This window comes from Myodes glareolus, chromosome 1 (assembly GCF_982192425.1).
Source record: "Myodes glareolus chromosome 1, mMyoGla1.1, whole genome shotgun sequence".
In the NCBI taxonomy this organism is placed as follows: domain Eukaryota; kingdom Metazoa; phylum Chordata; class Mammalia; order Rodentia; family Cricetidae; genus Myodes; species Myodes glareolus.
The window spans coordinates 63,596,789-63,610,723 of NC_142026.1; the positions used below are offsets into that span (position 1 = coordinate 63,596,789).

Genomic DNA, 13,935 nt, shown 5'->3' on the forward strand with positions numbered 1-13,935 from the left:
CTATGGTAAGATGAGAGGCTGAGGTAAGAGAATCCTGGGAACACAAGGGCCAGCTAGTCTGGTGTACACAGCAGCGAATGAAAGGAGACCTCATTTCCAATGAGGCTGTTTCCAGACCTTTACACACCATGGCATCTATACTCGCATGCATCAGAACACACCATACACACTCACATAAACATGCACACATGCTGTGGGATGTCCTTTCTGTACACCATGAGAATGTATTCCTCTCACTGGCTATTAATAAAAGCTGCTTGACCAATAGCCAGGCAGGATAAGGTTAGGTAGAACAATCAAACTGAGAACTTGGAGGAGGAGAGGCGGAGCCAAGAAAGATGAGTCACCTGCCAAACAAGCAGGACATATAAAAAAGTGAGGCAACAAGCCTTAGGTCAAGTGGCAAAACATAGATAGAAATATAGGTTATATGTAAGAGTTAGCTGTTAAGTCGGGAGCATAACCCCAGCCCCTGGCATCCATCCCAGCCCCATGGCCTGGGAGTTGCCTTGGTCTGGACTCCAAATCCCAGCACGTGAGGCCCTGACCCCTCCCGCAGGAGGGTCAGGACTATGCCCAAAGGGTATTTAAGTGAGTTCCCAGAGGAGGAACATGTGGTTCCAGGTTTCCATGTGCTCCCTGCTTTCCTGTCTCCCCGCCATGTGGTAGTGTTATTCTCCTGGGGAACTACATTTCCCAGGAGGCCCCTGTGCACAGGTGCAGAGTACAGCATCGTCTGCCTGACTCAGAAGACTTCATTTCCCAGAAACATATGCACCCACAATGCAACGCAAAAGCAGCGTCTGATGCGCGTACGCTGGGGTGGCCTTTAAAAGGCAAAGTGCGGTACTTTTGCTCTCTTTCCTTCCTGTTTCCTACTTGCATGGTCCACCACACCCATCCCTGTAATAAAGTTACATGTGGGTTTCTTTGTACCTTGTGGTTTCTTTCATATTCCGCAGAAAGAACATCACTGGTGCCGCAACTCGACCCAGAGCCAAAAGCCGGAGCTCAGGCTTCAGGCGCCGCCTGGGCCTCCGATTTCCTCCCGGGACACGAACAGAACTGAGGACCTCCTCTACAGTGACCCACGTGTTCCATCTGCCTGGGCGAGCTCCTACAAACAACACCGGCTTCTAATCGTGAGTGTCCCCTTCCGGCCAGCTTAACCAACTCTTTTAACCCGGGAATTGACTGGTACTCCCGGTGTTTCTAGGGTTGGGGGGACTTTCCCCAACTGCAGGCCTTCAGGGCCTGGAGTCCCTTCACTGGCATTCATTCCCAGCTTGTCCCCTTTGCTAAGCCCATGCCTGGGATGGCTTGGCCTAGCCAGTCCCCATCTGCATCTTGCCTTAATGGGGAGTCGCTCTCGCTGTAGGCTTGAGGTGCCACGGTTTTTTTTGCGGGTGTTTTCATGACCTTAGTTATGGGGGGCAAATCGTCTAAAACTATCACTCCAAACTCCCCACTAGGACGCCTTTTGGATGCCATACAGCCTCACACTTTGATGCCTTCCCTACAGATTTTCACACTCATCCGTCTCTGCTCCAAAATATGGCCCCAGTATACCTTAGAGGGAAACTGCAAATGACCGCCTAACGGCACTTTTGACCCCAACATTTTACGGGAGTTATCAAATTATTGCAATTGTACAGGCAGATGGAAAGAACTCTCCTATGTCTCTGCTTTCTTCTATATGGCCCTTAAGACTGACCCCTCTGTCCTCGCTCACTGTTCACCTGCTCACTCTCACTCTACCCGGTCAAACACAACCTCACATAAACTTTCCAGTCCTAGGTCTCCGGAAGTCCCACATAGATCTTCTTCCAGGTCCAGTTATAAGAAAACCTCACCTAACCTTTCTCCTTCTAGGTCTCCGAAAACCTCACACAAATCCTATTCAAAATCTAAAAAAGCCTCACCTAAGCACCATTCTCCCTCTCCTGCCAGCAGGTCTCCATCCAGCTCCTCCGGTTCCACTTCCTCCCACTCCCCCCCTTCTCATCACAGGTCACGTAGATCACCAGAAGCCTCTTCGGATTCATCCTCCCCATCTCCCTCCCGTTCCCACCCTACTCTGCCTCCTCGGTCTTCCAGAACCCTGCTGAGTTCCCCTTCCTCTCGTGCCAGCCGCCTTGCTCTGGCACCTTCCTTCACTCCTCTGCTCACGCGTTCGTGGGCCACCACAGAGCCTAATCCTGACCAAGCCAAGCCTGCTGCCATCCTGCCATTGAGGGAGGTGGCTGGCGTTTACGGACTGGTTAGGGCTCACATTCCATTCTCCCTTTCGGAACTCTCCCATATAGCCAAATTACTTGGGTCCTATACGTCTAATCCTACCACTTTCATAAAAAAATTTCAATATATTACTCAATCCTATAATCTCACTTTCCATGACATCTTTATGATCCTGTCCAATAACTTACTTCCCGAGGAGCGCAGGCGGGTCTGGGAGCAGGCCAGACAGCACGCGAATGAAGTTCACCAGACTCTTGCCTCCCACCCTCCTGGGGCAGAGGCAGTCCCAGACCAAGAACCACACTGGGATTATAACACTCCAGGTGGGATCTTGGCCAGAGACCGATTTTTAACTTGTCTCCTAACAGGCCTCTGGAAGGCTGCCCTCAAGCCAGTAAATTATTCTAAACTTTCAGAAATTATTCAGGACACAAAGGAAAATCCTTCTTTTTGGATTCCAAATTTCTTCATTTTTGGAACATCTTACAAATGCTCTACTACAGTTTATGAACCTGGGCCCAGAATTCCCTGAGGGCAGACAGCTATTAATGACTCACTTTTTAAATCAATGTTATTCAGACATCAAGGCCAACCTCAGGCGTTTGGAGAAAGGCCCCTTAACCCCACAGGCAGAAGTCCTGGAGAAGGCTTTTAAGGTGTACCATGCAAGGAATGACAAAGCTCACAACCACTGCCGTTGCCACGTGGTAGCCACGGCTGCCCTGCCAGCCAAAGCGACAGACTACTCTACCTGCCCTGTTCATGCTGCCCCCCCTGCCTCCTGGGGTGCGTGAGCCACCAGGTCCATGTTTCAAGTGCGGTAAGACGGGCCACTGGGCCCGAGGATGCCCTAATCCCCATCGTAATCCCAGGGGACCTTGTCCAAGGTGTCACAGGGAAGGTCACTGGTCTGTAGATTGTCCTCATGCGCACGGTGGCATGGGGGCATCGGACCCAGAGACTTCACCTGGACGGACCCTGACACTAATTTTTCCACACAGCTCACCTGGACCATTCTCCCCCAGGGTTTCCGAGACAGCCCACACCTCTTCGGCCAAGCCTTGGCCTCTGATCTGCTCTTACTGTCTCTCCCTAAATCCAAGCTCATACAATACATGGATGATATTTTACTTTGCAGCCCATTATTGGAGATCAGCAAGACATATACTGTTGCCCTTTTAAATTTCTTATCTAAAAGGGGCTATAGAGTCTCACCTTCTAAGATTCAATTATCTACCACTCAGTTCCTTCCACCAAAGAAGTTTTATCGTTCCTGGGAGGAGGGCCGGCTTCCTGCGTTCCTGGATCCCCTCCTTTTCTCTCCTTGCCCGCCCCCTATATGAAGCAGCTCTCGGCTCTCTGCATCAGCCCCTTCTCCATCCGGTTACCAAAACCTTCCAAAGACCCCAACGGGCCCTTCTCCAGGCTCCAGCCTTTCATCTTCCGGATCTAACTCGCCCTTTTTCTCTTTATGTAGCAGAGAAGGAGGGATATGCCCTTGGGGTCTTAGGACATCAACTGGGACCTTCTTTTGCGCCTGTAGCATACCTGTCAAAGAAGATGGACCTCACCACTCGGGGCTGGACACCCTGCATATGTGCTTTGGTGGCTGCTGAGCTTCTGATTCCTGCCAAGCCCGCACCTGTCATATCTTAAACCGTTTACTCCTCCAGCTCAAGACAATCCCTCATACATGGTAACTCAGACAGGACCTTGCTCTCTTAAGTTTCAGAGGACACAAGAAAAATAGAGTTCCTATTCTTCACTCAACACTCTTATGCCAACATATTTTCCTTTCTTCTCTTTTTCCTATATGTAACCTCTCCAAATACCTCCAATGTCATGTTTAAATTTCCAAATAACCACTCAGCTGCTCTTACAGGAGTCATCAAACACGGAGCCAAAGATTATAAGCCCAGGTGGTAAGCAAAACCTAAACAGGTCCCTTGACATGACAGGTTTGACACTGACTGCAGCAGTGTCCCCTGGATGTTGAGGCAATGCCCATTATAAAAAAATTATTTCCTTTAAGACATTTTCTTTAAGCTCCAGGGAGCCAGCTTGACCCACTTAAATGGACCAGACTCAAAACGGAATAAGTATCATTTAATTTTATTTTATTCCCCCCACACCTCAAATCTCCCCTTTAATTTTTTTCTTCTTCTAACGTGACTTGTTTTCCAGCTCCTCAAGACCTAGAGAGATGCAGTTTCAATCGGACATCACAGGACACCAGCGGACAGGACATGATCACCAGGATGCATTGGACATCATAGGACACCAGCGGACAGGACACGATCACCAGGATGCATCGGACACCCCGAACCCCTCGACCCCCATAAAGTCAGCAGGAAGCAGTTATGAGAGACTGGGTTGTGCCCCCATTCCCTACCCATTAAGACCCTCAACCCCCCAAATTTTTAGCAAATCAAAAAGCATGGAATGTTATTCTCCTGGGGAACTACATTTCCCAGGAGGCCCCTGTGCACAGGTGCAGAGTGCAGCATCGTCTGCCTGACTCAGAAGACTTCATTTCCCAGAAACACATGCACCCACAATGCAACGCAAAAGCCTCCCCGTGCAGATGCAAAACACAGCGTCTGATGCGCATAGGCTGGGGTGGCCTTAAAAGGCAAAGTGCGGTACTTTCGCTCTCTTTCCTTCCTGTTTCCTGCTTGCACGGTCCACCATGCCCTTCCCTGTAATAAAGTTACATGTGGGTTCCTTTGTACCTCGTGGTTTCTTTCATATTCCACAGAAAGAACATCAGCTAGGCCACCCGAGAGCACCAAATTTAATGTAACAACGGGCATATTAATTCAGTTTGATCTGACCTAATTGGATTTCTTTGCACCAGAGGAACCACCTGTCTTAGGATTTTTTTCCTAACAGAATGGTGCATCCCACCAAAGAGCCTTAGTTTGTCCTGTGGAAAAATGGGAAAACGGGCCTTCCTCTGCACATGCTCCACCAGGCAAGTTTGGCTTCACCTTGGTGAGTTCCCCCTTTTAAACTGCATGTGGGTAGGGTTTGGGGGTAACCCTTTCACTTTTCAAGCTTTTATTGAAGTCACGGCTGTGCCTAAAGCTTTACACATGCATGCGCGCACGCATACACGCACACACACACACACACACACGGCAGAGGCCGGGCCTCTTGCTGAGATGAGATTTTTTGGGAGGGGTGTGAAAGACCCCCCAGTGTGGGGAGACTCTCACCCAAGTCTCAGGATATCACGACCCCCACCCCCCAGTAACTCGCGAGAAATCGTCCTTGCTGCAATCACACAAGGTTTATTCGACAAGACAGGAACCAGTGCACTGGGGCCGAGACTCATAACTCATGCAGGGGAGGAGTTCGACCTGAGTAACTGGGAGAAGGGGGTTTTAAGGAAAAAAAAAAACACAGCCCAGTAATCCAAACAGGGTAGGGAGTGCAGCATAGAAAATTCTGAAAATATCAGTGATGATCACAAGGGGGCAACTCCCTGTTTCTCAAGATTATTCTCAAGATTACAATCTAACTTTATCTTCAGCTAGTTCCTGAAACAGAGTCACTGAACCGGCTAATCCTAGATTTCTGATTCTTCTCTCCCTGATCATATTTTTGGCTCTATTTTTTCCTACTAGGGGGGTCTGGATTTATCCAGGTCTTTCAGGTGATGGAAGACATTCCCAACCAATTCCTCATGTACCCCAGTTTCCTGACTCAGTGCTGTTCCAGTGGATGCACTGCAACAGGCTTGTGTCATAGGCATGCATTTAAAGTGGGTTTCTTACAAATCCTAGTCCATTCCAATACCCTTAAGTGGGCACTTAAAAACCGTTAAATGGGAACAATCTAACTTAAATCAAATAACACTCCAAAGACCAAAATTTCTTTTTCAAGTATGGCACTCCTGTTCTTTCCCAGGCTTCTGCTTTTCTTTCTTTGTCCATTTGCGACCACACAGTTTGTCCCGCCCCCACTTCCATCCCTCTCTGTGTGTTCATTCATCAATGGCTCTTTTGTCCCACCCCCACTTCCACCTCTCTCTTTACTGATTCGTCATCAATGTTTTGCCCACACACACACTTCCACCCCTCTGTAGCTCCCAGCATTCCACCACTGCGCAACCATTATGGAGATCTAAGCATGCAAGGCACACGCTCATAAAAGTGGCCAATTTCCCATTAGCACCTTGTCCTGGCCCCACTTCTGTTCCAAAGTGTTCCAACGCATGTTCCACTGCATGCCCAAGAGAGCAGCCAGCTCCTGTTCTGGATTCGGGGATCTAAATCTGCCTCTCTTTTCATTGATTGAGAACAACAAAGACGCCATGCGGCCGGTTTGTGAAGAGGCATTTGCTCATAAGTTTCACTAGCCTGTGTCAACACAGGTTCCTATCTGGGCCCCTCCCCCTCAAGCTGTTTTGATTCTGTCTAAAATTGATCCGTTTCTTTTTCTTTCCCCCCACCTTCCACTCCAAAACAATACAAAAATGTTTCATCCTTATTGAAAGATCCTAATTTCTAGGATTCAGGAAGGATCCCCCAGACTCAATAAGCCACACCAATGGATGCAAACAGCAAGAGGATTCTTTATTGTCGAAGGCACCAATGGGTGACTCACCACTCCAGTGAGACTGGGCCCCCGCCATGTATTTTTCCAGCAAGCATTTATAGGGTCTCAGGGTTACATAACAGGGAAACATAGCAACAGCAACATCATTGGTCAATTCAAGTTAACATATGGGTGGGACAACATCAGGACAAAAACAAGTCTAGATTAAGCCAGTTTCAGCCAGTTTCTGCCCCCTTGGGTTTCAATACACAAAGGACTGGGTGTTTTTCTCAAGGCTGCTTCTGCCGCCCACAGATATCCTGTTTTTACCTGGCCTAGTTGATCTCAAAAAACATCTTAAGATGGAGACTAGGGTTGGGGTCTTTCATTTATGTTTCTGTTCTCTCTTGCAATGCCTAGTCAGCTGGCACAGGTCCCTAAGGCTGTCCCATCTGTTTCTCTGTTAAAATAATGTGGCCATGATGTATTTAAGTGTGTAACTGTGTTTTCATAATGTGAATTTAAGTTTTGTGTATATGTGTGCTTCCAGATTACAACAGCTCTAAAGATTTAGCTTATATGCCCAGTTTAAAATGTCAGGTAATGGTACCAGGTTCTCAAGTGCCTTACAAATCTGAGATCATGGCATTTTAACAAGAGCTTCTGACACAGAAACATGCCAGCTTCTGCAGCACCCTATGCGTCCTCTAAGAAGACATAAGGCCTTTAGCCTTGCCTCTCAGTTTGGCAAAGCCACCCGCACAGAAGCAAAACGAGGCCTTTTACCCAGGGAATCGATCTGCTCATCTTGCCAAGACAGGTAGATTAAATCTTCCCCCTCACAGGAAAAATCTTTGGGCCTCTCACATTCAACAGTTAATGGCAAATACTGCTTCTAAGACTGATGATCTCCAAGGACAAGGAGAGGATTTGGGATTGCCTGCTAGCCAAAAGCTGTCTCATTTTTTTTGCTCATTTATTCCTCCCAGATCTGTCTAAAGGCACTTGACAACTCAAAGTACTGTTCTTTAACAGATTTCATAGTCCAACATTAACAGATTTTAATCTTCAGAGGGTCAGAGTTCCCAATTTTCTCTAATAGCCTTCTAACCTATGACATCAAGATATAAAATCTGTTCCAGGAAAAGTTTCTTACAGGTTCCTGGAAAAGTTCTATTGCTACACAAAACCAGGTCTGGTAAAGGTCAAGGCTTTTCATTTTAATCCCAGCCAGTTTTAAGCATATTTTGCAGATTACTCCTGCTGCCTAAGTCAAGACTTACCTGCAAAACTCTCACAGGACAACCCCAAAAGCACCAGTATCCGTTCCTGAGACTTCAACATTGGTGCCAACTCTCCTAGATCAAGAACACCTACCAACTCTTCTGGATCAAGGACACCTGCCAAGTAAAATCTGGTTTCATCTGCTATTGTGTCTCATTCCATGACTAGCTCCACTTCATAGGGCCAATGATAAGAATTTTTTTCCTCCTAGACACCTGCCTTTTTACCTCCCTCAAGAAACAGATGCCTGGCATCTCCAGGATGACAGTGAACAGGATGCCTCTCTCGCCACACCTCCCACTGAATGTGGAACCACCAACACCCAGCTCTCCCCTCCCCAACATCACCCCATGCCCGCAGGAAGTAGCCAGACTTGAGTCTAAACCCTTTTTCCAAAGAGAGTCTAAAATGTTCGTCATAATTATCACCTCAACTTCCTGTCACCCCTATATCCAAAGAGTCTGGAATGTTAAGTTGGGAGCATCACCCCAGCCCCTGGCATCCATACCAGCCTCCTGGCCTGGGAGTTGCCTTGGTCTGGACTCCAAATCCCAACATGCCAGGTCCTGACCCCTCGCAGGGAGAGGGTCAGGACCACTCCCACAGGGTATTTAAGTGGGTGCCCAGCGGAGGAACACATGGTACAGGGTTTTGCATGTGCTCCCCGGTTTTCTGTCTTTCCTGCCACGCTCTTAGCCACCCGAGAGCGCTGTATTTAATAAAACAGGGGAATTTTAATTTGGTGTAATCTCTTTTATTGGGTTTTTGTGCACTGGCAGAGCGGCTTGTCTTAGTATTTTTCCTAACAAGCAGCACCCCTCCATGGCCTCTGCATCAGCTCCTGCCTCCAGGTTCCTGCCCTGACTTCCCTTCATGAAGGACTGTTTGTTACGGTCAATTGTCACTTTAAGAGACAAGCCACGCCCACTCCCAGAGACCCCCCTGCCCTCCTCGCCATCTTGATTCTCACTGTTCCTTTTGGTGCGTGCTTGCCTGCCTACTGCTGCTGGGGATCTTGCAGCATTTTTAACACTGTTATTGATACTTGTGTAATAAACCCTTTCCTTTCCAACTTACTTTTTGGTCATGGCTTCTGTTAGACTGTAGGTTTTGGGACAAAAAGATCTCTGCCCCCCTTCCAGCTGGAAGTGGATCCTGGCAGAGAACCTGAGAACCAACCAAAAGATTCCCACCAGAAGCCCGAGCTCTCAAAAGTTCCAGCAAAACACTGGACAAAGCAGACACTTAGATCCAGATTCCAAAGTGACCACTGGACTCAAGACACACCTACGGGACCCCAAACCCAGCCAACACTCCAATATCTTACCAATCGCGTCACTTCCTCCCACCCAGCTCCCACAAAGTTTCTAACCCTGTCCAGCCACATGACTTCTTGGACCTCCAACTACGGACCTGACTCACCCAGGAGCAATTAATCCCTAAATAAACCTACTCTACTCGGCAGCAGAGGAGACGTGATAGAGGAAAGATGGAAGACTTCCAGGCTTCCGAAGAGACTGCATTTGTTGTCGATGAAGTGAACAACATTGTAAAGGAGGCTATAGAAAGTGCCATCGGTGGCAATGCCTACCAGCACAGCAAAGTCAATCAGTGGACCACTCTGAGCCAGCTCACCAAGCTGGGGAAGCCATTTAAATACATCGTGACCTGTGTAATCGTGCAGAAGAATGGCTCTGGGTTACACACGGCAAGTTCCTGCTTCTGGGACAGCTCTACTGACGGGAGCTGCACAGTCCGATGGGAGAACAAGACCGTGTACTGTACTGTCAGTGCCTTCGGGCTGTCCATCTGACCTCCTCGCCAGCCTGCCGCCCCCGTGGCTCAACATTTCTCTTTCATGTTAACCACCAGCTAGGGATCAGGTGAACGTCTTCCTCCTCTTTGTGTTTTGTGGCACTCGAAACGTAGGGAACCACGGAGGGAACCACACAGCGTCAGGTAGATGAGCAGCCAGCTGTTGCCTGAGGCTGGTAGCACCGCTTGTCTTAACTCTATCTTTTCAAAGGTGCTAAAAACCGAAGTCTGCTAGGAGGAATCTTTCTCTACTTTCTGAAATAATTCAGATACACTAATTTTCCTTACTTTATACTTTTGTTAGAATAATAAATTATTCAAAATTTTAAAAAAATAAATAAATAAAAAAACAAACCTGCCTTTTACTCTTTAATTTGGCTCAATTGGGTTTATTGCCGTGGCAGGTGGAGACGTCATTTAACTACTATCACAACAATGGAAATCCTAAAAGAAGATGGGCATTTTCTCAGTCCAGGCTGCTCTTCCCAGACCACCTTAGCGGGTGTTGACACAACCAACCAATGCATGTGAGGGGGCATGAAAAAGATACTGCTGATGTCCTCTCCATTATTAGGGAGAAAGTTTATATTGTGAATAAGAGAGCGAAAATGCCCAAAGGCACCTGGAGGAGTCCAGAGTAGAGAGAAAGGGAAACAGACTGGATATGACCAGGGCTATCCATGAGAGAAGGGATTCTTGCAGAGGCCAGGGAAACCTTCCCCCATAAAGAGAACAAACGGGTGTATTGAGGAGATTGACCTGGAGATGTGAAAAGAGCCAGGATGCTAGGACGGATGACAGGCACTTGTGACACTGTGTATACTGCCAACAATAACAAATACCACAAACATCCATTTGTTCATCCCTTCTGCCAGAGGGAAGGGAAATGTTTCCTTTTGGCAGGTGGGAACCGTTTTCTCAAGTTCTGGAGGAATGCTGACTTTCTCTGATGGCCTCTATAATCCAGTTTGAGCTCATTTCTGGCTGTCTGGGCTGTGAGAGACCTAACACCAGGAAGCCCACAAACAGGCCCACAGGCTAATCTAATCTAGGCAGTTCCTCAATTGAGGCTTTCCTGTCTGGGCTACAGGCTACGTCAAACTCACCAGGGTTCACTCCTAGCACTTGTAAGGCATTGGGTTCAGCCTAGAGAGTCAGGGAGGTTGGAAGGGCGGGAGTAAGGGAGACTGTTCACCAAGGAACCAGTTTTGTTCCTGCAATGCCAAGACCTGTACCTGACCTTAGAATATTGTTACCAGCATGGCACCTTCTCCCTTATGGACTGCCACAGCCACGGCCTCACTCTCTGCTCCGGGGGGGGGGGGGGGGGGGGGGGGGGGGGGAGGGGGTCTCGTTAACACCTAGAGTTGTTTCTGTCCCTGCCCTCTGCCCTCACCTCCCACTCTTCCAAGCCCTCCGCTCCAGTCACACACACCTCCCCTGAATGTGGGTCCAGAATGAATGAAAAGAAAAAAGCTAGCTAAACTCCAGGCTTCATCTCTCCCTGCTTCCTGACTGCCAATGTAATGTGACCAGCCGCCTATCATTCCTGCCACCGTGCTTGAACTGCCATAGATGTCCTTGGCCTGGGCTTGTGAATGGAATTCTAAGACCCGCCCCATCTGAGAGGTAGATTGAACTCAAAGTCAGTGAGGGTTTTGGCCCTTTGGGAAGCAGGTCAGTGGCAAGAATGAAGGCTCCACCCCGTTGGAAACCAGGTCCTTTGCCAGCCTGCCTTCAGCAGCTCAACCCCAGCAGCTACATCATTGCCGGCTGTGTTATCAGTGTGCCAGTACATCAGGTCCAGGCGCCAAATGCGGTCTGCGCACCCTTTCAGACTTGCTCTCTCCCTCTGTCTGTTTCTCTCTTGTCCCCACCCCTCCTCAGGATGGCTAAAGGAATCTGTGCCCAGAGCTAAACTAGAGCTAAAGGCAAAGAGGGCCTTGTGGAAAATGCCCCGTGGCACTCCTAGGGGCACAACAATTCAAATGAAAGCTGATTTCCCATCAGAAATGGCAGAACTTTCAAACTGCAGAAGGAAAAAATTGGCTGTCACAAATTCTAAATCTAGAGCTGGGAAAGATGGTTCCATGGGTAAAGCATTTGCCGAACAAGGGTGAGAACCTGGTATTGAATCTCTAGCACCCACATAAATGCCAGATGGGCCTAGTAGCCTTCCCGTAAATCCAGATCTCAGAAGGCAGAGACGGGGTCCCTAGAACAAGCTGGCTAGCTACTAGCTGACTGGCAAGCTCTGGCTTTAATTGAGAGACTCTGTCTTGATAAAGAAGGTGGAGAGTTGTTGTGGGATATTCCTTTACACTGTGCGAGGATGCAGCACTGGGATTGGTTTACTGAGGAGGTGAAGCAAGGATGCAGCACTGGGATTGACTTACTGAGGACCTGAATGGAGGGCTGGAGAGATAGCTCAGAGGTAAAGATCACCTTAGTGGGATCTCCATATATTAGGAAAATTCCTAAGACCAGCCACTCCACTGGCACAAAAAAAAAAAAAATCCAATCAGGTCAAATCAAACCAAATTAAAATGCCCATGTTTTATTAAGTACAGCACTTTTGAGTGACCAAGAGCATGGCAGGGGAGACAGAAAACCGGGGAGCACATGCAAAGTGTTCCTCCTCTGGGTGCCCACTTAAATACCCTGTGGAGTGTTCCAGAGAGTCAGGATTTGGAGTCCAGACCATTGCAATTCCCAAGCCAGGGGGCTGGGATGAATGCCAGGGGCTGGGGTGACGCTCCCAACTTAACATTACATTCCAGACTCTTTGGATATAAGGGTGACAGGGAGTTGAGGTGATAATTATGACCAACATTTTAGGCTCTCTTTGGAAAAAGGGGTGTAGACTCAAGTCTGGCTACTTCCTGAGGGCATGGGATGACGTGGGAGAGGGGAGAGCTGAAAGTTGGCCAGCTCACGCTCAGCAAAAGGTGTGTTTGGGCGGCATCCCGTTTACTGTCATCCTGGAGTCCTCAGGCAGCTGCTTTATGAGGGAGATGCGAAGGCAGGTGTCTAGGAGAAAAAAAAATATTGTTTTTATTGGCCCTATGAAAAGGGGCTAGCCATGGGATGAGACACAATAGCAGATGAAACCAGATTTTACTTGGCAGGTGTCCTTGATCCAGAAGAGTGGCTGGTGTCCTTGAGAGCTGGCACCAACGGTGAAGTCCCAGGAGTTGGTGCAGGTGCTTTTGGTGTGGTCCTGGGGGCGCTTTGTAGGTTGGTCTTGGTTTAGGCAGCAGGAGTGACCTGTAAAATATGCTTGAAACTGGCTGGGGTTAGTGTAGCAGTAAAACAGTTAAAGGAATTGGGAGCCCTGGATTTTACCAGACCTGATTCTGATGTATGCTGGTCTGGCCTGTCACCTGGGTACCCTGTCCCTTTAAGAGACAAACCCCACCCACTCCCAACCCCCCCCCTTCCCCTGAGGCAAGCAGATATCCCTCCTCCTCCAGCCTGTGCTCTCTCTCTCTCTTTCCATCCCTCTTCTGAAGAGGTAGCTGCTATCTGTTTTTCTCTCCCTCTCTCATTCCCTCCCCCATCCCTCATCTCCCCCCTTCTCCCCCTCCTTCCCTCTCTGTTTCTATCTTCCTCTCCCCCCTCTCTCCTTCCCTTTCCCTTCCATAACCCACTAAATAAACTCTCACCTGCCAAGGTGACCCACCGAGGCCTCAGGTCACCCGCCACTACCCTTCATGGGACCGGCTGCCCCTGTGGGACCACTGCCCTTCATGGGACCAGCTGCCCCTGTGGGACCACTGCCCCTCGTGTGACTGACCTTCCTCCCCTTATATCTTTAAAATGAATAACTCCAGTTCCAGGGGATCTGATGCCCTCTTCTGTTTTCCTTGGGCACCATGCATTTACTGATGGAGGAGGGTTATCTGTCTATTGTGTTATTTTCATTGGTCAATAAAGAAACTGCCTTGGCCCTTTGATAGGACAGAAAATTAGGTAGGCGGGGTAAACAGAACAGAATGCTGGGAAGAGGGCAATGAGGCAGACGCCATGGAGTCAGCCACCAGGTCAGACATGCTG

The 13,935-nt window shown here is 48.6% G+C and overlaps 1 long non-coding RNA gene and 1 pseudogene across 4 annotated transcripts; one reads left to right on the forward strand and one right to left on the reverse strand.

The window, feature by feature from the left end:
* The first annotated feature begins 682 nt into the window (after positions 1–682).
* On the forward strand, positions 683–10,233 carry LOC125399721 (dynein light chain Tctex-type 1 pseudogene; annotated as a pseudogene). Of its 3 annotated transcripts, none has more exons than XR_015738395.1 (4): positions 683–846; positions 963–1,142; positions 4,423–8,187; positions 8,276–9,140. The product of XR_015738395.1 is annotated as a dynein light chain Tctex-type 1 pseudogene, transcript variant X3 (transcript). The 3 variants fall into 3 exon arrangements; XR_015003216.2 differs by lacking the exon at positions 683–846 and having other exon boundaries at positions 853–1,142; positions 4,423–5,232; positions 8,081–8,187; XR_015003214.2 differs by lacking the exon at positions 683–846 and having other exon boundaries at positions 853–1,142; positions 8,276–10,233.
* A 2,182-nt stretch (positions 10,234–12,415) lies between these two features.
* On the reverse strand, positions 12,416–13,271 carry LOC146895991 (uncharacterized). The gene is made up of 2 exons (XR_014998398.2): positions 13,001–13,271; positions 12,416–12,909 (listed from the first exon to the last, which is right to left on the reverse strand). It is a non-coding gene; the product is annotated as an uncharacterized LOC146895991 (long non-coding RNA).
* Between the last annotated feature and the right edge of the window lie 664 nt (positions 13,272–13,935).